A 23249-nucleotide genomic window follows, 5' to 3' on the forward strand; every position below is an offset into this window, starting at 1 on the left:
AATTGCTTAAGTTATGAACCTGAGTGCTGCAACAATTTTTTTTTAAAAAGGAAAAAATACTTTACAATGTTTGAAATCCTGAAATTTCCACCAAATTAAGTGATTTAAATAATTTCTCCAAAATAACAATTGTCCCTAAAAGCATTGCCTTTGGAACCAGCTGGAAAAATTGCTTAAATTGCCTGATCCCTAAGAATTTCATTGCCATTATCTGAGAACCACTTCATTCTTATGTCACATTGTTGCTTGATAGCCCCCTCCAAGATGTAAATATTTTGATCAATCCAACACAACTGCTGTGAGATTACCTTTGCTACCAGATTGTGTATGGAATCTAATACTTGTCAGCACCTAGGTTCCTTAAAAAATATCTATCCTGCTTGACAGTGTTTGCCTCATCAGGGCGCCTTGTTATGTCTCTTGATTCTGGGATTCTGCAGGGATGGATGTTGCCCAAGAAATGTATCCAAACATTTGTTAGCCAACCAAGAACACCAACATATGTTGTCCATGCTTGGCCTGACCAGAGCTAGATTACTCCTTACAGGGTAAGTACCATATCCAAAAAGCAGGGCATTTATAAAATAAATTAAAACCTTCTATCTAATACCTTAAGCCGAGGTCATTTTTGTAAATATTTTATCTTTAGACAAATCACTTATTTCTTCAGTCTTTGATATTCCACCAAAGCCCTCTCCAACTGTATCAACATCCAAGTCGCCATCATCAGTGAGCTCTCCTTAAAACTTAGCACAGATACATGCATAACTAGACGCGAGGGGAACCATACCATCACTTGTTTAACAAATAAACTCCCTTGAGTTTCCTAAATACTAATAAGGAATCTGAACCATGGTCCCCCATTCTGTATCCTTGCATATACAGTGGCTTGCAAAAGTATTCATACCCCTTGAACTTTTCCACATTTTGTCACGTTACAACCACAAACGTAAATGTCTTTTATTGGGATTTTATGTGATAGACCAACACAAAGTGGCGCATAATTGTGAAGTGGAAGGAAAATGATACATGGTTTTCAAATTTCTTTACAAATAAAAAACTGAAAAGTGTGGCATGCAAAAGTATTCAGCCCACTTTACTCTGATACCCCTAAATAAAATCCAGTGCAACCAATTGCCTTCAGAAGTCACCTAATTAGTAAATTGTGTGTAATCTAATCTCAGTATAAATACAGCTGTTCTGTGAAGGCCTCAGAGGTTTGTTAGAGAACATTAGTGAACAAACAGCATCATGAAGCCCAAGGAACACGCCAGACAGGTTAGGGATAAAGTTGTGGAGAAGTTTAAAGCAGGGTTAGGTTATAAAAAAATATCCCAAGCTTTGAACATCTCACGGAGCACTGTTCAATCCATCATCCGAAAATGGAAAGAGTATGGCACAACTGCAAACCTACCAAGACATGGCCGTCCACCTAAACTGACAGGCCGGGCAAGGAGAGCATTGATCAGAGAAGCAGCCAAGAGGCCCATGGTAACTCTGGAGGAGCTGCAGAGATCCACAGCTCAGGTGGGAGAATCTGTCCACAGGACAACTATTAGTCGTGCACTCCACAAATCGGGCCTTTATGGAAGAGTGGCAAGAAGAAAGCCATTGGTGAAAAAAAGCCATAAGAAGTCCCGTTTGCAGTTTGCCACAAGCCATGTGGGGGACACAGCAAACATGTGGAGGAAGGTGCTTTGGTCAGATGAGACCAAAATTGAAGTTTTTGGCCTAAATGTAAAACGCTATATGTGGCGGAAAACTAACACTGCACATCACCCTGAACACACCATCCCCACTGTGAAACATGGTGGTGGCAGCATCATGCTGTGGGGATGCTTTTCTTCAGCAGGGACAGGAAGCTGGTCAGAGTTGATGGGAAGATGGATGGAGCCAAATATGGAGGCAATCTTGGAAGAAAACCTGTTGGAGTCTGCAAAAGACTTGAGACTGGGGCGGAGGTTCACCTTCCAGCAGGACAACGACCCTAAACATACAGCCAGAGCTACAATGGAATGGTTTAGATCAAACCATATTCATGTGTTAGAATGGCCCAGTCAAAGTCCAGACCTAAATCCAATTGAGAATCTCTGGCAATACTTGAAAATTGCTGTTCACAGACGCTCTCCATCCAATCTGACTGAGCTTGAGCTATTTTGCAAAGAAGAATGGGCAAAAATTTCAGTCTCTAGATGTGCAAAGATGGTAGAGACATACCCCAAAAGACTTGCAGCTGTAATTGCAGCGAAAGGTGGTTCTACAAAGTATTGACTCGGGGGCTGAATACTTTTGCACGCCACACTTTTCAGTTTTTTATTTGTAAAAAAATTTGAAAACCATGTATCATTTTCCTTCCACTTCACAATTATGCACCACTTTGTGTTGGTCTATCACATAAAATCCCAATAAAATACATTTACATTTGTGGTTGTAACGTGACAAAATGTGGAAAAGTTCAAGGGGTATGAAAACTTTTGCAAGCCACTGTAAAATGCTATCATTGATGGAACAAAGGAGATGTAAAAATGTCTTAATATATTATCATCAAACTTGATTAAAGTATTTTGGGATATATCTCCTAATAGTAATGAATAATAAAACAAAGGTATTACAAAACTCTGTCTCCAGCTTCTGCGTTGATTTTAATTTCACCTTGACGGAATTCGGGGACCAACATACAAACTAGCTTGTTCAACCTTCAGACTGGCCTGTCCAATCATCACCCGTGCGGCATACTGCAGGTCAAAATCCAGATATTTCTTAAACAAGCATGGAACTACCTCTCCTCCAAAGGAAACAATCATAACATACCCAGGTTCTCCTTAAAGCTAATAGTTTCCAGTTCTGGCAAAGGAAAAAAATTGCAAAGTGAAGTCCGATTAAGAGAGTCCAAGAGTCTCCAATAAGGTAACCGGTTGCTCAGGACCGCTCTCTTGTTGGTGATGGGATAGTTTAATTGCCTGATGACAGCTGGGAAGAATTTGTCCCTGAATCTGGAGGTGTGCGTTTTCACATTTCTGCACCTCCAGCCGAATAGGAGACGGGGGGGGGGGGGGGGGGGGAAAGAAGTTACTGGGGTGAGACATGTCCTTGATTATGCTGGTGGCCTTGCTGAAGCAGCGTGAAGTGCAGATGGAGTCAATGGAAGGGTGCTTCGTGTCTTGGTCTGGGCTGCTTCCAGTTTGCGGTGATCAGAACTGTATGCAGTACTCAAACTGTGGACTTAGCAAAATAGACAACAGGTGCAGGAGAAGCCTTTCGGCCCTTCGAGCCACCACCGCCATTCACTGTGATCATGGCTGCCCGTTCCTGTCGTCCACCCATATCCCTTGACTCCACTATCTTTAAGGCTCTATCTAACTCTTGAAAGCATCCAGAGAATTGGCCTCCACTGCTTTCTGAGGCAGAGAATTCCACAGATTCACAACTCTCTGGGTGTAAATTATTTTCCTCATCTCTGTTCTAAATGGCCTACCCTTTATTCTTAAATTGCGGCCGCTGGTTCTGGACTTCCCCAAAATCGGGAACATGTTTCCTGCCTCTAGAATGTTCAATCCCTTAATGATCTTATGTTTCAATAAGATCTCCTCTCATCCTTCTAAATTCCAGTGTATACCAGCCCAGTCGCTACATTCTCTCAGCATATGACAGTCCTGTCATCCCGGGTATTAACCTCGTGAAACTACGCTGCACTACCTCAAGAGCAAGAATGTCCTTCCTCAAATTTGGAGACCTAAATTGCACACAATACTCCAGGTGTGGTCTCTCTAGGGCCCTGTACAACTACAGAAGGACCTATTTGCTCCTATACTCAACTCCTCTTGTTATGAAGGCCAACATGCCATTTGCTTTCTTCACTGCCTGCTGTACCTCCATGCTTACTTTCAGTGACGGTTGAACAAGGACCCCCCAGATATCATTGTACTTCCCCTTTTCCCAACTTGACTCCATTTAGATAGTAATCTGCCTTCCTCTTTTTGCCACCAAAGTGGATAACCTCACATTTATCCACATTAAACTGCATCTGCCCACTCACCCACTGTCCACTGTCCAAGTCACCCTGCATCCTCATAACATCCTCTTCACAGTTTACACTGCCACCCAGCTTTGTGTCATCTGCAAATTTGCTATTGTTACTTTTAATCCCTTCATCTAAATCATTAATATATATTGTAAATAGCTGCGGTCCCAGCACCGAGCCTTGAGGTACCCCACTAGTCACTGCCTGCCATTCTAAAAGGGACCTGTTAATCCCTACTCTTTGTTTCCTGTCTGCCAACCAATTTCCTTCGCTCCATAGATGCTGCTGCACCCGCTAAGTTTCTCCAGCTTTTTTGTGTACCTTCGATTTTCCAGCATCTGCAGTTCCTTCTTGAAATCTTTTTTATCCATGTCAGCACCCTACCTCCAATACCATGTGGTCTAATTTTTTCCACTAATCTCCTATGTGGGACCTTATCAAAGGTCAAAAATATTTCTCTTATGTTGAATGGCTTTTTAATAAAGGTGTCTCATATGTTTTTAAAAAAAACTGGATTAAAGTGTGCAGTTTTTTTTCTTAATGAAGGATCCATGAATGTATATCCAAAACTCTCTTTGTTTCTCAACACCACTCAATATCTAGTCATTAATAGACAATAAACAATAGGTGCAGGAGTAGGCCATTCGGCCCTTCAAGCCAGCACCACCATTCAATGTGATCATGGCTGATCATCCACAATCAATACCCCGTTCCTGCCTCCTTCCCTTATCCCCTGACTCCGCTATCTTTAAGAGCCCTATCAAGCTCTCTCTTGAAAGTATCCAGAGAACTGGCCTCCACCGCTCTCTGAGGCAGAGAATTCCACAGACTCACAACTGTGTGAAAAAGGGTTTCCTCGTCTCCGTTCTAAATACCTTACCCCTTATTCGTAAACTGTGGCCCCTGGTTCTGGACTCCCCCAACATCAGGAACATGTTTCATGCCTCTAGCATGTCCAAACTCTTAGCAATCTTATATGTTTCCATAAGATACCCTCTCATCCTTCTAAATTCCACAGTATACAAGCCCAGCTGCTCCACTCTCTCAGCATATGACAGACCCGCCATCCCTGGAATTAACCTTGTGAACCTACACTGCACTCCCTCAATAGCAAGTATGTCCTTCCTCAAATTAGGGAACCAAAACTGCACACAATACTCCAGGTGTGGTCTCACTAGGGCCCTGTACAACTGCAGAAGGATCTCTTTGTGCATTACATTCCCTTCATGCACATCTCTGAACATGTTACCAAGCATTTCTCTGGATTAACTTTCAGTACTTTGTATTTTTCTTTGTAAATCAGTATCTGCAGGTCCTGTCTACATTTGACCACTTTTCTGACTAGTTCTTCTCTTGTATAACGGAAGGTAACTGACATTTTCAGAGGAAATCCAATAAGTTACCTTTTGGCTCTCAAATTCACTCCAGGAGTTCTGTAGGGTGGAGTCCAAGTTTGAACCACCACAGCTGCTGCTTCAGTGACCAACCCACCGCCATAATGTGTTTTGTTGCACAAGTGATACTCATCCAGCGTGGAAACAGGCCAATTTGGCCCAACATGCCCCATGTACATTAGTTCCATCTGCCTGCGTTTGGCTCATATCCCTCTAAAGTAAGAGAGTCCATGGCTTGTTAGAACCAGAAAGACCTTAACATCTTAGTCTCAGAAATGTAGAAACATAGAAAATAGGTGCAGGAGTAGGCCATTCGACCCTTCAAGCCAGCACCGCCATTCGATATGATCATGGTTGATCAAAATCGAAACCCCGTTTCTGCTTTCTCCCCATAATCCCGTGATTCCGTTAAGAGCTATATCTAACTCTCTCTTGAATATATCCAGTGAATTGGCCTTCTGTGGCAGACAATTCCCCTGATTCACAACTCTGGGTGAAAAAGTTTTTCCTCATCTCAGTCCTAAATGGCCTACCCCTTATTCTTAAACTGTGACCCTCTGGTTCAGGACTCCCCCAATATCGGGTACATTTTTCCTGCATCTAGCCTATCCAATTCTTTAAGAATTTTAAATATTTCAATAAGATCTTGTGCTGATAAGTTGCAAAGATAAATAAAATGTGCCTGAGAATTCCCATAACCTAAAATGGTGTATCTGCCTCGCTTGATGTTATTGCTATAGCCATCATCACCCCTTCCAACAAACCCCACTTCACTCTTTCCACTATTAACACCCTAAAAGAGATCACTCTTACCCAGAAACTTGACTGGATATGCCCCATAAATATTGTAATTAGAATGACAGATCTATTTTTTTTTAAATAAATTTTTATTAGAGGCATCTGCATATCATAGTCCAAACCAGTACAGACTTTGTTTAACGGTTACATATTAAATATCCAGGTTTCCAGGGACCCAGTTACCAAAGTAGCTGGGATCCTCCTTTATCGGTTACCTATTAACATTGCCTCCAATTATTTATTTATATTTATAGACAGGAAAAATAAATAAATACATTAGAGAAATAGGTTAAACTATCAATAATACAACAGATCTATTTTTTGACATTGGACTTGCCACCTAACTCTCAAAAGCATATGTTGAGACGATCCAGAACAAAGTAGCCCACTTGATTGCAGTCCATCAACCATCTTAAACATTCACTTCCTGAACACTGATTAAACTTGACTGTAGTGTACATACAGTGCACTGATGTGACTTACATTGCTGCTTAAACATCTGTTCCAAAGCTATGATAGCTACCAACTAGGCCAAAGACAGCTTCTGCATGAACATACCACAGCATTCTGACTCGAGAAAAATATCACTCTTGTTATTGCTGACTTAAAATCATCCAACTCCATACCCAACGTCACTGAGGCCAGGGGGTATATTCACTACATGGTCTATAGTGGCTAATAACAATTAAAATTGGCACTCTCCCACACTGCAAATGATTAAAACAATTCATCGAAAGCAAAGTACCTTCAGATATTTGAGGTAAGTGAAAAGATACCAAATTAAAGTATTTTAACATTAATTTAAGAACCTATCACCCTCTAATTTGTGCCTACAATTGAGGTGGCAGAGTGGCTGCAGTGGTAGAGTTGCTGTCTTACAGCGCCAGAGACATGGATTCGATCCTAACTACGGGTGCTGTCTGTATGGAGTTTGCGTATTCTCCCTGTGACCACATGGGTTTTCTCCGGGTGCTCTGGTTGCCTATCTCCTTCGCTCCATAGATGCTGCTGCACCCGCTGAGATTCTCCAGCATTTTTTTGTGTAGCTTCAATTTTTCAGCATCTGCAGTTCCTTCTTAAACAGGTTTGTAGGTTAATTGGCTTCAGTAAAATTGTAAATTGTCCCTGATGTGTAGGATAGTGCTAGCGAGCGGGACAGTGGGCCGAAGGGCCTGTTTCTGTGCTGTATCTCTAAAGTCTAAATCTATATTTTTACTATAATTACTAAGATTTAATGCAAAAAATTTTAGACTACATTGTCGAGAAATCTGAAACAACATTGTTACTCAGTACATGCATTTTCTTCATTTTTGTACTAAATGTCTATAATTTATTCTGGGCAATAAAATGTTTTTCCCCTCTTGCACTATGTAAGAAACAAGCGCTCCCCAGCCAGTGGATTTTGAATCTCTATTTTAAGTACAATTGCACAAGCATGATCCAAGAACATCAAATCCTTGTAAACTTGGCAATAAAGTGATATTATATTAGTGTCATTGCAACAGCTGAAGTTGACTCAATAGGTAACTTCAGATTATGGCACCAATGCATTGCAAATATGTATAGAAGCTACCATTGATGCAATTGTAATTGTTCAAGCGAGTTTGCTAATGTTGCGGTTGATACTGGAAGTTATATTTGTCAGAGACAGTAGTCATATTGGGCTTCCCCTAACATGAAGTACAATTCCTCAAGCACAGGTAGTATATGCAGTATAATATTTGCATGTGCTGTCTATTGGAGTTTAGATTAGTTATTTTCACTGTTTACTCTTAAATGAGCCATTGTTTTCTTGGAGTGAATTGGCTGGAGTTAAATATATTGTATGTATTATAATATAATCAAAGGTGTCAAAGAGTGAATTTTGGCACCAACTTCCATCTGACTTAATAAACGGTGTCACTGCAATTTCCCTGCCTTTTGGAGGTTGTGGTAACAATCCTGTAAAGGATGGTTATAACATGATCAGATTTATTTCATGATAAATGCTCAATAAATGGTGCTGTTTGAGCATAGACAGCAAGTATCGTCTGACTCCACAAAATACAGATATCCAAGTTGTGATTCCCACATTAATACAGAAACTAAACTTTTAAAGATGATGTCAGATGACTCATATGGCGGTTAATTGCTCCAGCGTGCCGGGCCTGACAGCTGAATGACTAGAGTTTGGGTGGATATCATCAGGTGCCCCATAGAAAATATTTGGAAGACAAAGTAGGACAAAAGCTATCTGGGCAGAAGGATTTGAGGTGGTGAAATGGAGACGTGTACCTGATAGAATTGCCCCCCAGAAAGTGTTGGTAGTGGTGTATTTTTGTCACAAATGGTGGTGGGTATATGGAACGAACTGCCAGAGGAGGTAGTTGAGGCAGATACTATCACAACGTTTAAAAAATATGTGGACAGGTACTTGGATGGAATACATTTAGAAGGATATGGCCAAATGCAGGCATGTAGATAGGGCATGTTGGTTGGAGTGGGCGAGTTGGGCCAGAGGGTCATGACCCAATTACTCTAACTCCATGACATGTAACAAGATGCAATGAAAAGCTTTATTTGCATGTTATTCAGTTAAATCATACTGTACATGAGTACAATCAAGCCATACAAAAGTACAACAGGTGATGCAAAGAGAAAAATACCAGAGTACAGAATAAGTTGCAGCATTGTATTATCGTTACAGAGAGAAAGTGCAAGGTCAGCAATGAGATAGGTTGGAAGATTGGGACTACACTCTGGCTTAAGTGAGGACTGTTCAGTAGTCTGAAAGCGGGGAAGAAACTGTTCTTGAATCTGGTGGCTTTCAAGTGTTTCTACCTTCTGCCCAACGATAGAGAGAATGACCTGGGTTAAAATGGTTCTTGATTATGCTGGCTGATTTGGCACAGAGTTAAGTGTAGATGAAGTTGATGGTGAGGAAGCTTATTATGATGGATTGGGCTACATCCACAACTCTCTGCAATTTCTGTTCTTGGACAGAGCTGTTGAACAGAGATGCTTCCTGATAGGATGCTTTCTATGATCCATTCGTATAAATTGATAGGAGCTGGTGAAGACATGCCACACGTTCTTCATCTTCTGAGGAAGTAGAAGCATTGATATCTGTTCTCGGTTGTGCTTTCGTGTGGATGATCCAGAACTAATGATTGGTGATATTGACACCTCGGAACTAGAAGCTCTCAACCATCTCCACTTTGATGCTGATAGGATTGGGTATACCACTTCACTTTCTAAAATCAACAATGAGCTCATTTATCTTGCTAACCCGTTGAGGAAGAGGTTGACCTCTTGACACCGTGATACTAAGCACTCTATCTCCTTTCTGTACTCAGTCTTGTCATTATTCAAAATCTGGTCTGCTACAGTGGTATGAAAAGCAAATTTGCAAATCGAGTTAGAGTAGAATTTGGTCCTGAGTGAGTTTGAGTTTAGTTTATTATCATGTGTATGGTACAGTGAAAAGCCTTTGTTGCCTGCTAACCAGAGAGCAAAAGACAATACATGATTACAGTTGAGCCATCCAGAGTGTACAGATACATGATAAAGGGAATAACGTTATGCAAGATAAAGTCCAGTAAAGTCCCATCAAAGATGGTCTGAGGGTCTCCATTGAGGTGGATAGTAGTTCAAGAGTGCTCTCTAGTTATTGGTAGGATGGTTCAGTTGCATTCGGAAGCTGCTGTGAACATATTCGTGCTGGGCACTGGTGTTGAGAATTACCAGACTTTCAAAAGTCCATAGAATAAATTGAATGGCTTGACTTTCTGCTGTACGTGTTGTAGAATTGTAGGATATTTACAGCGCAAGACCATTTATTCCACTGCTTCTGCAGGTGTGAAAAGTGCTGCTCAGCCCAATTCCATTTTCCAAAGCTACATCCTTAGCTCTGCAGGTCATATTCTTTGAAGTACAATTCCAATACATTTTTTATGTGATTAAGGTCTTTTACCTTTAAGGGTTTATGCTGCAAATCTGAGCAGAAATATTTGTATCAGTGAAGCTTTGATGTATGGAAGAGAAGAAAGATCAATAATAATCTGTACTAATACATATTGGAATGGAAAAATAACTTAAAGTCTGGATATCTGAAATAACAGAAAATACTGGAAATGTCCTTCCCTATCAAAAAGAATAGAATAGAATGCAATTTATTGCCATTCAAACCTAGGTTTGAACGAAATATAATTTCTACAGTTTTTTACATTACAAAACAATCCAAGACCCACACTTAACACAGTTTACATAAACATCCATCACAGTGAGTCTCCAACATCTCCTCACTGTGATGGAAGGCAAAGTCTTTATCTCTTCCCTTTGTTCCTTCTCCCGTGGTCCAGCAGTCCGACTGCAGTGTCGAGGCGAACTGGGGCTCCGATGTTAAAGCCCCCGGCGGGCGATGGTAAGTCCTGAGGCCGTTTAAGCCACACGGGGCGATGTTAGGCCCCGGCTCCATGTCCTTAAACCCGCGATTCCAGCGGGAGAAGTCGCCGTTGCGAAGCTCAGAAAAGTGGTCTCCCACCAGGGACTTGGAGCTCCCGATGTTCCCGTCCACCGGGTCTGCGGCCGATGCCTCCGCACTCCAAAAGTCGGGTCGCAGCCGCACGCCACCACAGCTCTTCCCGCTCCGAAGTTGGCCAACTCCGCGATGTCAGTTCCGCAGGCTCTGCAACTGGAGCTCTCAGGTTAGTCCCGGCCGGAGGTCGCCGCCGGCTCCACGATGTTAGGCCCAACGACATCCGAGACCCGACAGGGAATAGTCGGGTCCCCGCACAGGGAAGAGATTTAAAACGGTTTCCCCCACAGCCCCCCCACATATACACAGCTAAAAAAAATAATAAAAACTAACTCAAGACATACATTTAACAAGACAAAAATAAAAAAAGACAGACGACTGTAGTCGAGCCGCTGCCGTTAGGCGCCGCCACTAACACTGGATAATATTTTAGTTATAGACTTGGCACATATAGAATCTTTGAGCTGAGTACATGAACAAGATTTAATCTGTTATCCATTGAGCCATCTTTTGCTGAGAGAGGGCATCAAATGGATTTTTCTTGGACTTACATGGAATTGTTTTTGTATTTGTCAAACTGCCTCTGATAACAATGCAATGAGGGAGACAACACCTTGGTCCTGGATAACAAGGCAACTAGTGAGGCCAGTATGGGGGTATAGCTCAGTGGTAGAGCATTTGACTGCAGATCAAGAGGTTCCCAGTTCAAATCCAGGTCCCCCCTTTTTTCAGGAATGAGAAAGTTAATCAATGATGAGCGTTTGTCGGCACTGGGCCTGTACTAGCTGGAGTTTGGAAGAATGAGTGGGGATCTCCTTCAAACATACAGAATAGTGAAAGGCTTGGATAGAGTGGAGAGGATGTTTCCACTAGTGGGAGAGTTTAGGATTAGAGGTCATAGACTCAGATTTACAGGACATTCTTTTAGGAAGGAGATGAGGAGAAATGTCTTTAGTCAGAGGGTGGTGAATCTGTGAAGTTCTTTGCCACAGAAGGTTGTGGAGGCCAAGTCAGTGGAATAGCCTTGATGAGCTGAATGGCCTACTTCTGCTCTTATCCCTTATTACCTTATGACAGGAATTCAGCCTATCTCCTGGAATTTACAAATATGTAAACCTGAGTGCCATAGCTTCACCTGTTAGCTTGACATCAAAATCATATCTTGACTGTTTTGCCTCTACCTTGTCTTAATATATAACATAGAACAGTACAGCACAGGAATGGGGCACTACGGCTCAAAATGTTTGAGCCGAACATGATGCTAAGTTAAACTGATCTCATCTGCCTGCACATGATCCATATTCCTCACTTCCCTGCACTTCCATGGAAGGCCTGTCTGGAGGCCACTTTAACATCACTAACGTATCTGCCTCCACCACCACCCCAGCAGTGTGCTCCAGGCATTCACCATACTCTGTGTAAAGCAAAAAACTTGCCCTGCACATCTCCATTAACTTTTCCCCTTCTCACTTTATAGCCGTGCCCTCTAGTGTTGGACATTTTCACCCAGGGAGAGGGGGGTGGGGTTTGACTGTCTTCCTTTGCTCTGCCTCTCATAATTTTATACACTTCTATCAGCTCTCCCCTCAACCTCTGACATTCCAACGAAAACAATCCAAGTCTATCCAACCTCTCCCTGAGCGGAAACCCTCCATTCCAGGCATTGTTAGCCGGAACTACCCAATTTCTCTCCCTAATTCTAACCAGCTATGCCCTGTGGCCAAGGAGTCAGAAATCAATCAATCCTTCAATGATAAAAATGCTTCTTTCCCTTATGTTGGTGGTATGTTGACTATAACAAGGTGCTCCAGAAACCCAGCTTTGTACAGCCAATTTAAAATGACGAGGAAGCAAATTCAGTTTGCCTCACTTATCTTCTTGAATTAAATAGAAAATATAAGTGAGCCTGTTTGTGCACTACACTAACAACGAGTCTTAACCAAGTCAATACCACAGAGACCATCTTCTGTATATGGTATTGAGGTCACATTAAAATAGATTCCCTTTGAGAAATCAAAGCAATTCATAATATGCCATTTCCGGAATTTTATAGTGTACACGTTGATACAATGTTCCAGATTTTTTTAATGTTTTAAGTTAAAATATGGATAACATGAAATTGTAAAATAATAATTTTGAATGGTAGCATATTTTGTTTACAATATCTAAGTTACTTAACATATATATAGATGTTAGCTATGCATACACTTTAAAGCTGTCTTGGAAGGCGTCAATTATTTTGTTTCAAATAGAGACACATGAGCAAAAGGATTTGCAGTCTCGCGTGTTGTGCATCATTTGCAACATTTTTTCTTTCATTAGGATTCAATTCTGAGAATGAATAATCGGGTCAGAATGTAATGCACATAAAAATATCAAACCTATTTAAAATTGTTCACTCGCAGCTGAATGTACAAAAATACATTATTGCAGAATTGTTTTGGAAATATATATTTTGATGTGTGGGCACTTCAATCTTCAGAGTCTCTTCTTTGTACCTTAATGTTAATGAGACACCTCCAGATTTTATTGTGAATATGCTGCATAATCGCATAATTCAGGTTTGGTATTTTATCATTTGAAAATGAAATATAATGTATCAGTGCTACTCAAATCTTGTAGTTTACTTGAATAATTCATTCAGATGTTATGAACAAAAGTGAAAAAACTGCATGTGATATCATTTTGATGAATTGTTTGTTTCTGTAACATAATAAAATAGTGATATTCTGCAACTTCTGCTCCTTGCTTTTCTTAATCAATGATTACAAATTGCCATTAAATGAAAAGGACGCAGAGAAACTGAAACATCACCATCCAGTTATTTCTTACATAATTGGCTCCATAATGGCCGGTTCTCACGGTGCGACCAGACGCAAGATGTCACAAGAGTGAAGTGGTCGTGGTCCAGCACGAGTTCCGCACGATATAACGGGGGGTAGATAAAGAGTTCCCACGGTACTCGGCAATTCTGTCATTTGTGCGAGTGACTTGTCCGTCTCCCGATCTTTCCCGTTAATCGTGAATGAACATCGTGGACTGTAGTGTAGTTAATCACGTGGCACAAATGATGTCACTTTTTTTCACACACTATATAAATATCCTCCGTTCGTAGAATTGGCTCATTTGCAGACATGCCTATACAAAGTTGGTTCGAGTACAGGCTGGTTGTTATTTTCATTGACGCGCCGTATGCATTAGCGCAACATGTGCATCGAAAACGCTTGCGTGAAGGCAGAAGGGTGAGATTAATTAAAAAGAGAATTAAGAGGAAGTCTCACTGGGTTAAGCCCATGTTTCAACGGAGACCTCAATTTGGACAATATGAGCAACTGCTTAATGTGCTGTGCGAAGAGGATAAAAGTGCATTCAAAAACTTTGTCAGAATTTCACCCGAGCTCTTTAATGAGTTAAAGAATAATTTGGGACCTCTGCTGAAGAAGACTGACACTGTAATGAGAAAGGCACTGGAACCAGGGTTGCGCATAGCAATCACCCTCCGCTACTTGGCCTCAGGCGATTCTTATAAAAGTCTGTCTTACAACTTTCTTGTCGCCACCAACAGCATCTGTGGTATTGTCCGAGAAACCTGTGAGGCGATCATCCAATTTTATTCAGTTGAAGTGATGGAATGCCCCAGTACACCAGATGCGTGGAAGAGAGTTGCACTGGGGTTTGAAAACAGGTGGAACTTTGCTCACACATGTGGGGCTTTGGATGGCAAGCATGTGGCAATTCGTAAACCACCCGGAGGTGGCTCAAATTATTTCAATTACAAGAAATTCCACTCAATTGTACTCATGGCGGTGGTTGATTATAACTACAACTTCCTGTATGTGGATGTGGGCACACCTGGAAGTGTTGGTGATGGCCGGATTTGGAAAGTAACCTGGCTTGGAAAGAAAATGGAAGGTGGAACAGCAGGCATGCCTGATCCAGAACCTCTGTCAGGAGAAGACAGCCCGGACATCCCATATGCGATGGTTGCTGATGAAGCTTTTGCACTACGGCCCTAGATTATGAAGCCATATCCACAGAGGAATCTAACTAGGGAACAGAGGATCTTCAATTACAGGCTGTCAAGGGCCAGGAGGGTAGTAGAAAATTATTTTGGCATCTTGGCAAACAGATTTAGATGCTTGCTCAAGACAATGGAGCAGAGGCCCAAGAATGTGGAGAGTATAGTATATGCAGCATGTGTTCTGCACAACCTGATCCGAATGCGAGGTGCAGCTGCTGGATCAGCAACATCCATCCAGGACGGTGACATAGTGGACAGTGACACAGGGGAAGTAACACTAGGTGCTTGGAGAAGTGGTGCGAACAAGTTGAAAATGGTCTCACTGCAGCGTTTGAAAGGTAACTCGGGCACATCCAGTGTGAAAGAGCAAAGAGACCATCTCTGCGCTTACTACAATTCACAATTGGGGAGTGTGCCGTGGCAGGACAGCTATATTGATGGGTAGCCGACCACAGGAACACTACTGCATGTTATAAGCTGACTTCCTAGTGTTGTCCTCTGAAAAGTGCTTCCTATAAGATGTTCGTCCGCAAAACCTGCCGCTTAGAACATTGCATTGTCCCTTTAAATGCCTGAGTTTACGCTTGTAGCGGAGGTTGATGGATATAATGTGTTTTAAATAATCTCGCGTGCCTCATTTGTTGTATTTCGTGTTTGCGAGGCCCTTTTACAGACAAATGTTTTGTGTGATGCATCTCCTCTCACTATGTGACAGAATTCGTCTTCTTATATTGTCAAATAGGAATAAAGACTTTGTATCACATTTACCGTGCTGATTGTCTTATTTCATTTTCTACCAAGAGGTGAAGAACACGTTTAAATAGCTGAACATTTCAGGGTCCTGCACACTCAAAAATGTAAATGAGTGAAAATGTGATTATATCACCTCCATTAAGGTATTTTGTGTTTCAGCATGAGAGGGATTATAACATTAGAGACATTCATCTTGTAGTGATGTATTAATGACGATTTGCAGACATCAAGCTGATAGTAAAAAATAAATTTATTTAGTAGTGAGGTAAACAAGCAATGACAATCAAAATGCTGAGGTAAAAGCTTTATCACACTTCAGGATATAATAAAATGTGGAGCCACCAACATGAGCATCACATCACCACTCACATGAGCACCCGGGATACACCGCAGCCTTCGTCTCCAGCAGGTTGCGCTTTCTCTCCCTATTTCTATAATCCTCTCTGGATTTGTCATAGAGAATCTCATTGCATTGGTACCACTCCACCAGTTCCCCCTCTTGTTCCCTGTTAAAGTTATATGGCCTTACCTTCTGCCTACTTCCCTTTATGTTATCGTCTGCTGAGGCTATTGGGGAGGCAACAGCTACTGGGGAGGCAATCTCAAATCCACCTTGATCACCCTCTCCCTGCTCCAAGGAGCCCACAGGCAGTGGTATCTCTGGCATCTCCTCTTGCCTCTCCACCTGTCTCTCTTGCTGAGTCTCCTCCTCATTTACCTGCATGGCTAAAAACTTTCTGACTTTCTTTGACCCCTTTCTTTGCGCTTTTCTGAGAGGCATCTCTGCAAGTCTTACTGTGAAAAAGATTCTCAAACAATGACAATTAGGTGGGACGTACTCGATGGACACATGGTCCATTGGCGATATTGAGACCACCTTTTTTACTCACCTTATGTCCCCTCTGTCAAGCTTCCGGGTTTACCGTTCGCAGGAGTTCCCACGGTACCCGCAAGAGTCATTACGGATATCGCACGGATATCGCACTGGCATCTGCGTTCATACAATGTTGCAACGCTGCTCAAGTCACTCTTGGAGAAATTCAAAAAATTTTGAATTTTCTCCCGACCGTACAAAGTTACCCGACTACCTGCCGTTAGCGCCACGGAGGTCCACGAATGCCGTACTGCTATCGCAGAAGGTTCCCACGATGTTAAACTCTTGTTAAGTCTTGCTTCAGGTCGCACTGTGAGAAAGCCCTTTAAGTGCTAGCTAGGAAGGCCACATTCTGTGTATTATTTGTTGATCACTGTTTACAACTTCCGGCCATTGTTTCTGAATTTCACTCTGGCCCATTTGAAATTATGTTTCCTTATTCCACTTTCTCAGTTTAGATCGAGATAATTTCTGGATTTGTCATGATTATGCTATTTTTTTAAATTTTGCTATCATGCCCTACTAAGAGAAAAGATGTGAAGTTTCTCTTGTTTATCCTTTCATTTAGGTTGCTAGCATGTTTCGTGACTCTTACATAGAAACATAGAAATTAGGTGCAGGAGTAGGCCATTCTGCCCTTCGAGCCAGCACCGCCATTCATTGTGATCATGGCTGATCTTCCCCTATCAATAAACCGTGCCTGCCTTCTCCCCATATTCCTTGATTCCACTAGCCCCTAGAGTATCCTGTACCTGCCTTCTCTCCATACCCCCTGATCCCTTTAGCCACAAGGGCCACATCTAACTCCCTCTTAAATATAGCCAATGAACTGGCCTCAACTACCTTCTGTGGCAGAGAATTCCAGAGATTCACCACTCTCTGTGTGAAAAATGTTTTTCTCATCTCGGTCCTAAAAGATTTCCCCCTTATCCTTAAACTGTGACCCCTTGTTCTGGACTTCCCCAACTTCGGGAACAATCTTCCTGCATCTAGCCTGTCCAACCCCTTAAGAATTTTGTAAGTTTCTATAAGATCCTTTCAGTCTCTAGCTCTCTCTCAGCTCAGCAACCAAAGCGAGATAAGTATGGGCTAAAGGGAGTACTTAATATGTTTGGATTTGGTGGGCATAAACAAGTGCCCATACATGCTTTTCTTCAAAAAGGGGATCCAAAAACATATGGCAATATCCGACATTAGCTACCTGTTTTCAGATGCTAATTGCTTTCAAAGTTGGCTCAAAGGAATTACTGGTTCCATTAATAGTGAAGACGTCAAGCAGGCTCAACAGCCAATTACTTTGGTTGCATTCAAATGAAAAATACTGCAGATATTTGAAGATCTGACATTTAAAAAAATGACTTTATTGATTTTGAATGGGTATTGATGCAAAAGTTCACATTGTTTTTCTCTCCATAGTTGACCAGTTCAACAAACCTGCATTGCTATGTGATTAAATGCAAAGTAGTAATCAAAACATCATTAAAAATTAAAATAGACGTGCTAAGAATATAAGCATCCTTTAAAAATCCTTTTAATTTTGACAAATTTAAGTAAGATGACAATACACCCATGTATAGATTAGTTTTCTAAAGACACTGAATATTGTTGAGCAGTAATTTTTGATTAAACATCATCAAAAACTCATTAGCTCCATACACGATAAAGTGTAAAATGTTCCAAATATAACAATGATATTGGGTAAGTGCATGAAACTTGCATTTCCACTGATGAATGTTGCAACTGTGGGTTTCTATCTTAACTCTGGCTGTGCATATTATACACCTTGTTGTTTCCTTCAAATGATAATAGTGGCAAACACTGATATGTTTGCATTGTAACAATTAAAGAAATCTAACCCAATGAAGATAGACCACAAAATGTTGGAGTAACTCAGCAGGACAGGCATCATCTCTGGATAGAAGGAATGGGTGAATGAATGAATAAGTTTATTGACCAAGTATATTCACAAACAAGGAATATGCCTTGGAATTTGTCTTGATTATGCTAATTTTTTTAAATCTTGCAATGATGCCCTACTAAGAGAAAAGTGGTTTCTCTTGTTTATCCTTTCATTTTGGTTGCTAGGATGTCTCGTGACGCTTGCGTTTCAGTCGCTTGCTCTCTCTCAGCTCAGCAACCAAAGCGAGATAAGTATGGGCTGAAGGGAGTACTTAAAATGCTGGTGTTCAGGTTGAGACCCTTCTTCACTCATCCCGAAATGTCACCCATTCCTACTCTCCAGAGATGCTGCCTGTCCTGCTGAGTTACTCCAGCATTTTGTGTCTATCTTCGATGTAAGCCAGCATCTATAGTTCCTTCCTACACTCTAACCCAATGAATTTGAAAATTAATCCTTCAGCCTGATTTGACATTGACGATTGCAGTGCTACCATGGTTAAACATTTGTAAGTCTACGTTTGCTGCAGTCTTTTAACCATATCCTTAATTATTTAAACAATAGTCTTGCATTTCCCATATTATCACTGGGTTCTGCTTTCTATTAGTCGGAAGTTACGTGCCTCTGCATTATTTGCATATCCTGTCACATCCAGTTATTTTTTAAAGTTGTCTCTGCTGACTATGTCTTTCTAAATTTAATAATGACTTACAAGCTTGCTTAAGGTTTCTAAATTAATATATTGACAAGAATTGGAAATGCCAGGATTTCTCATATTAATGCTTGGATAACTCAAAAATATTTACAGCCCAGTGGTATGAATATCGATTTCTCCAACTTCAGGTCACCCTGGCATCCCCGCTCTGTCCCTCCCCCACCCAAATTGCTCTAGCTTCAGGTTTTCAACCAATAAACAGCTAACAGTAAGCAAGTTTGGTATCTCGCTCGTGTAATGAATCATGGGATTTTGTCAAAGGTCATTCGGGATAAACAAGGAATGGATTGGATTCATACAAGCGATCAACCACCGAAAGCAAGCCATGTTATCTCCGATTGCCCCAATACAGCAGTAGGCAGACATTACATTTTCAGTTATTGTAGATTGAAGCATTCTGAAACAAATATGAAACAATCTTACTTGGATGACCTGAAATTAAAGCATATAATTAGTTAGTTACCTAATTGTAGCTAATTTCAAAATTCAATTACTAGATCTAAACATCTATCCATTTCTTAAGAAAAGATGAACATTTTTAAATAGCCTGTGTCCAAATAACATTCACACAAGAATACACAATATAACATGTTTTTTAAAATCTAATTGTCATGAATTTATAGGCCAAATGGAAGGAAGTTAGTGTTTAATTCCAGTAAATTAATGGCCATTTAAATCATCTTGCGAGTGGGATTTTGTGGAACGCGATCAATTGGAACGTTGCGGTTGTGGTGAATTTAAACCCCATATCGGCAGGAAAAACACTGCCGGTTTGTATGGGGCATAAATCACCTTTTCGCAACATAAAATTTGGATTAAGGTAATACTAAGAAGCACGTTTATGTGTACAATAAACGGCACCTCATATTCCGTCTGGGGTCCTTGCGTCCCCTTGGCATCAACATTGAATTCTCCCAATTTGGCTAGCCCGTGCTGTCCCCTCCCCCCCTCCCCTTCCTTCACCCTCTAGCTGTCTCCTCCCATCCGCCCGCCCTCGGGCTCCTCCTCCTCCTCCCTTTGTCCTTCTTTCTTTCCCCACCCCCTATCAGTCTGAAGAAGGGTTTCGGCCCGAAACGTCGCCTATTTCCTTCGCTCCATAGATGCTGCTGCACCCGCTGAGTTCCTCCAGCAATTTTGTGTACCTTCGATATTCCAGCATCTGCAGTTCCCTTTTGAACACGGCTTACCTTTAGCTGTCCGGTACGTGAGATCTGTCCCGTTGTCGGCGTTAGAAGCAGATTTTTATTTTACTCCAGCACTGAAATTGTCCCGCGGTTTTAAAAAAAATTCACAGAACGGCAGTTGGAACATGTCTCGATGCGTTACTCCAGCATTTTGTGTCTATCCACAAAGTACTTTCTTGATCAATTTCTTGGCATGGAAATTATATCATGCATTTAACTTTTTTTATGTGCTGTGGAATGGTATCTTTTTTTAACTTTTGGTTCAAGGCAGTCAAGTACTTTGTACTTTGGAGTCACACTTCATGAAATTACTAATTTTTAAATATCATTTGTTTATAATTTTATGTTTTTCCCAATGCATTTAAGGGCATAGTTTTGCCATTTTTACTACATTTTTCATAGCGCTTTGTTCTGGAATTACCACAAAAAAGACCTATTGCAGGGAAGTGAGGCTAGCAAATTCAAGGATAGAAATAAAACTGCTATTTAAAACTATTTAAGACCACTGCTCAGCATTCAACACCATCATCTCCTTCAAACTTGTTACCTCGCTCAGGGAACTGGTTCTCTGTGCATCCCCTTGCAATTGATTCTTGACTTCCCCGTCAACAGACCCCAATCAGTATGAAGTGGCAACACCACTTTGTCCTCAATACCCCATCAGCGCAGAGTGCTTCATGGCTGTGTACTCAGCCCCTGCTCATCAACAGGCCGGTGGCAGAGAGACACCAACTTTAAGTTTCTGGGCATACATATCTCTGAAGACCTGTCCTGGGTCCAGCACATTGACGCAATCATAAAGAAGATCTATTAACGCCTCTACTTCCTTAGAAGTTTGAGGAGATTTTATATTCAATAATCCAATAGTCCTTTATTGTCACGTGTACCCTGAGGTACAGTGAAATTAGATTTTACCATAAAGTCATTTCAAATAAAAGCAACAAGGTACAAAATCACATGAAAATTAAACATAAACAGCCACTACAGTGGTGTGTGAGAATCCCTAAGGCACACAGCAATAGCAGTGATCCTTCCAATGTCAGGGACACAGCCATCCTTCCAATGTCTGGGCCACACACAGGCTCTTCACCGTGATGTGACCAGAGTTGCACCAACCGCTTGTCACTCTCTCTGCAGTCCCTGTCCTCCCGAACAGTCAGAAAGTCGTCCACACTCGCACCAGACTCCAGGACGCTCCCGTGGCGTGACGTTCCTGCAACACCAAGACCACTGCACTCACAGCAATCCCTCCGTCCTCACCAGCACAGACAGCATCCATCTTGCTTTCGGTGACCTCACACTTCCCACTGTGATGGAAGGTGAATAACTTTTACCTTCTTCCCCCTTTTCTCCTGCAGTCGGAGCGATCGAAACATCAGCCGTCAGGGTGATCAAAGCTCCCGCAGTCGGCGATCGAAGCCCCCGCAATGGGGCAATCGAGGCTCCCGCGATCGAGGTGGTCAAAGCTCCTGCAGCTGGAGTTCCCGAAGCCGATCCCTAACATAGGGACCACCAGCTTCATGATGTTAGGCCGCAGTGCGGACGGAGATACGATACGGAAAAAGTCGCACCTCCGTATCCTTGAAGAGATCTATTGGAGGTGCTACCTCAAAAAGTCAGCCAGCATCATCAAATGGGCCACTATGTGGAGAGCTTGGAGAGGATGCAGAGGGGGGGAGGAGGGGGGGGGGGGGGGGGTTACCAGAATGCCTCCTGAATTAGATAATTAGAGCTCCAAGTAGAGGTTGGGTAGACTTGGATTGTTTTCTCTTGATCAGTTGAGGGGAGACCTGATAGAAGTATATAAAATTATGAGAAGCAGAGATAAGGTAGACAGTCAACCTTTTCCCCAGGGTAGTGTGGCTATCAGGTGAGAGGAGGAAAGTTTAATGGAGATGTGCAGGGCACAGAGAATGGCGGGAGCCTGGAATTAATTGCCAGTGGTGGTGGTGGGGGCAGAAACGATAGTGGATTTTAAGAGCTTTTATGATAGACACATGAACGTACCCCGTACAGGGAGTAGAGGGATATGGATCATGTACAGGCAGACGTGATCAGTTTAACTGGGCATCATGTTCAGCACAAAAACTGTTGGCTGAAGTACCCATTCCTGTACTGTTCTATGAAAATCTAAGGATCATATTGTAAGAATGAAGTGTGACACACTGTGAGGTGCAATGCATAATAGTTGGGTTTAATTTAATTTCTAACACATTGGAGTTTAACTGATTTAAATGCGCTTCCCGCAATGATTAAGAAAGCAAGCAAGAGATGGATATAGGAAATGTGCATGAAAAGATGATATATTCCATCTTCTGCTTTGATACCAGTTTATTACAATGCCTTGCTTCCACTACAAAAATGTGACCAATTCCTCTTCCACAAACTAACAACTTTTTAGTCCATAATTCTTCCCCCCCCAATTAGTCCACAATTCAACTGCAAAAAGCGCCAGCCATTTGCCAAAGTCTCCCAGGATCTTTTCACCATTTCAATATAATTCTGAAAAAAAATCTGTTCAAGCAAGCTGCCATTCAACAGCCTCCTGGAGACCACGATGAATAAACAATTACCCCCCTTGAGACCAAGAATAAATATATGACAAGCAATTCTCAAATTATTCTTTATTTTCCAAGCATGAATACCTTAGAGAGAGACTTGCTGATAGTGAAGGTTGACACAAAATGCATCAGCAGTGGGTGAGGCAGCATCTCTGGAGAGAAGGAATGGGCGACGTTTCAGATCGAGACCCTTCTTCAGTCTGTGAGATTTGTTGCAGTTATGCATCAACAATTTGACAGTATTGCATTCTAGAATTATTATAAATACCAATTTAGACCAATGTATTTCAAGCAGCAATGCTCTGAATTAGATTAACAGTGTCCATTTAATTGATAAGTAATAGAACAAAGTGCATAGGCCCATTGTTACTGACGAACCAGTCTGAACTGACTATCTGGTAGTTGGTGCGTGATTTGGAATTGAAAAGGCTTTGGAATTGTTTTTTACTCAGCCTAGTCAATTGCAGAAATTAATAGCTTTATTGGTAACCCTATAATTTCCTGTAAATCTGAAT

The 23249-nt window shown here is 41.6% G+C and overlaps 1 non-coding gene across 1 annotated transcript; it reads left to right on the forward strand.

The window, feature by feature from the left end:
- The first annotated feature begins 11381 nt into the window (after positions 1-11381).
- trnac-gca lies at positions 11382-11453 on the forward strand. The gene has a single exon. It is a non-coding gene; the product is annotated as a tRNA-Cys (tRNA).
- Positions 11454-23249: the final 11796 nt, after the last annotated feature.

This window comes from Amblyraja radiata, chromosome 5 (genome assembly GCF_010909765.2).
Source record: "Amblyraja radiata isolate CabotCenter1 chromosome 5, sAmbRad1.1.pri, whole genome shotgun sequence".
In the NCBI taxonomy this organism is placed as follows: Eukaryota; Metazoa; Chordata; class Chondrichthyes; order Rajiformes; family Rajidae; genus Amblyraja; species Amblyraja radiata.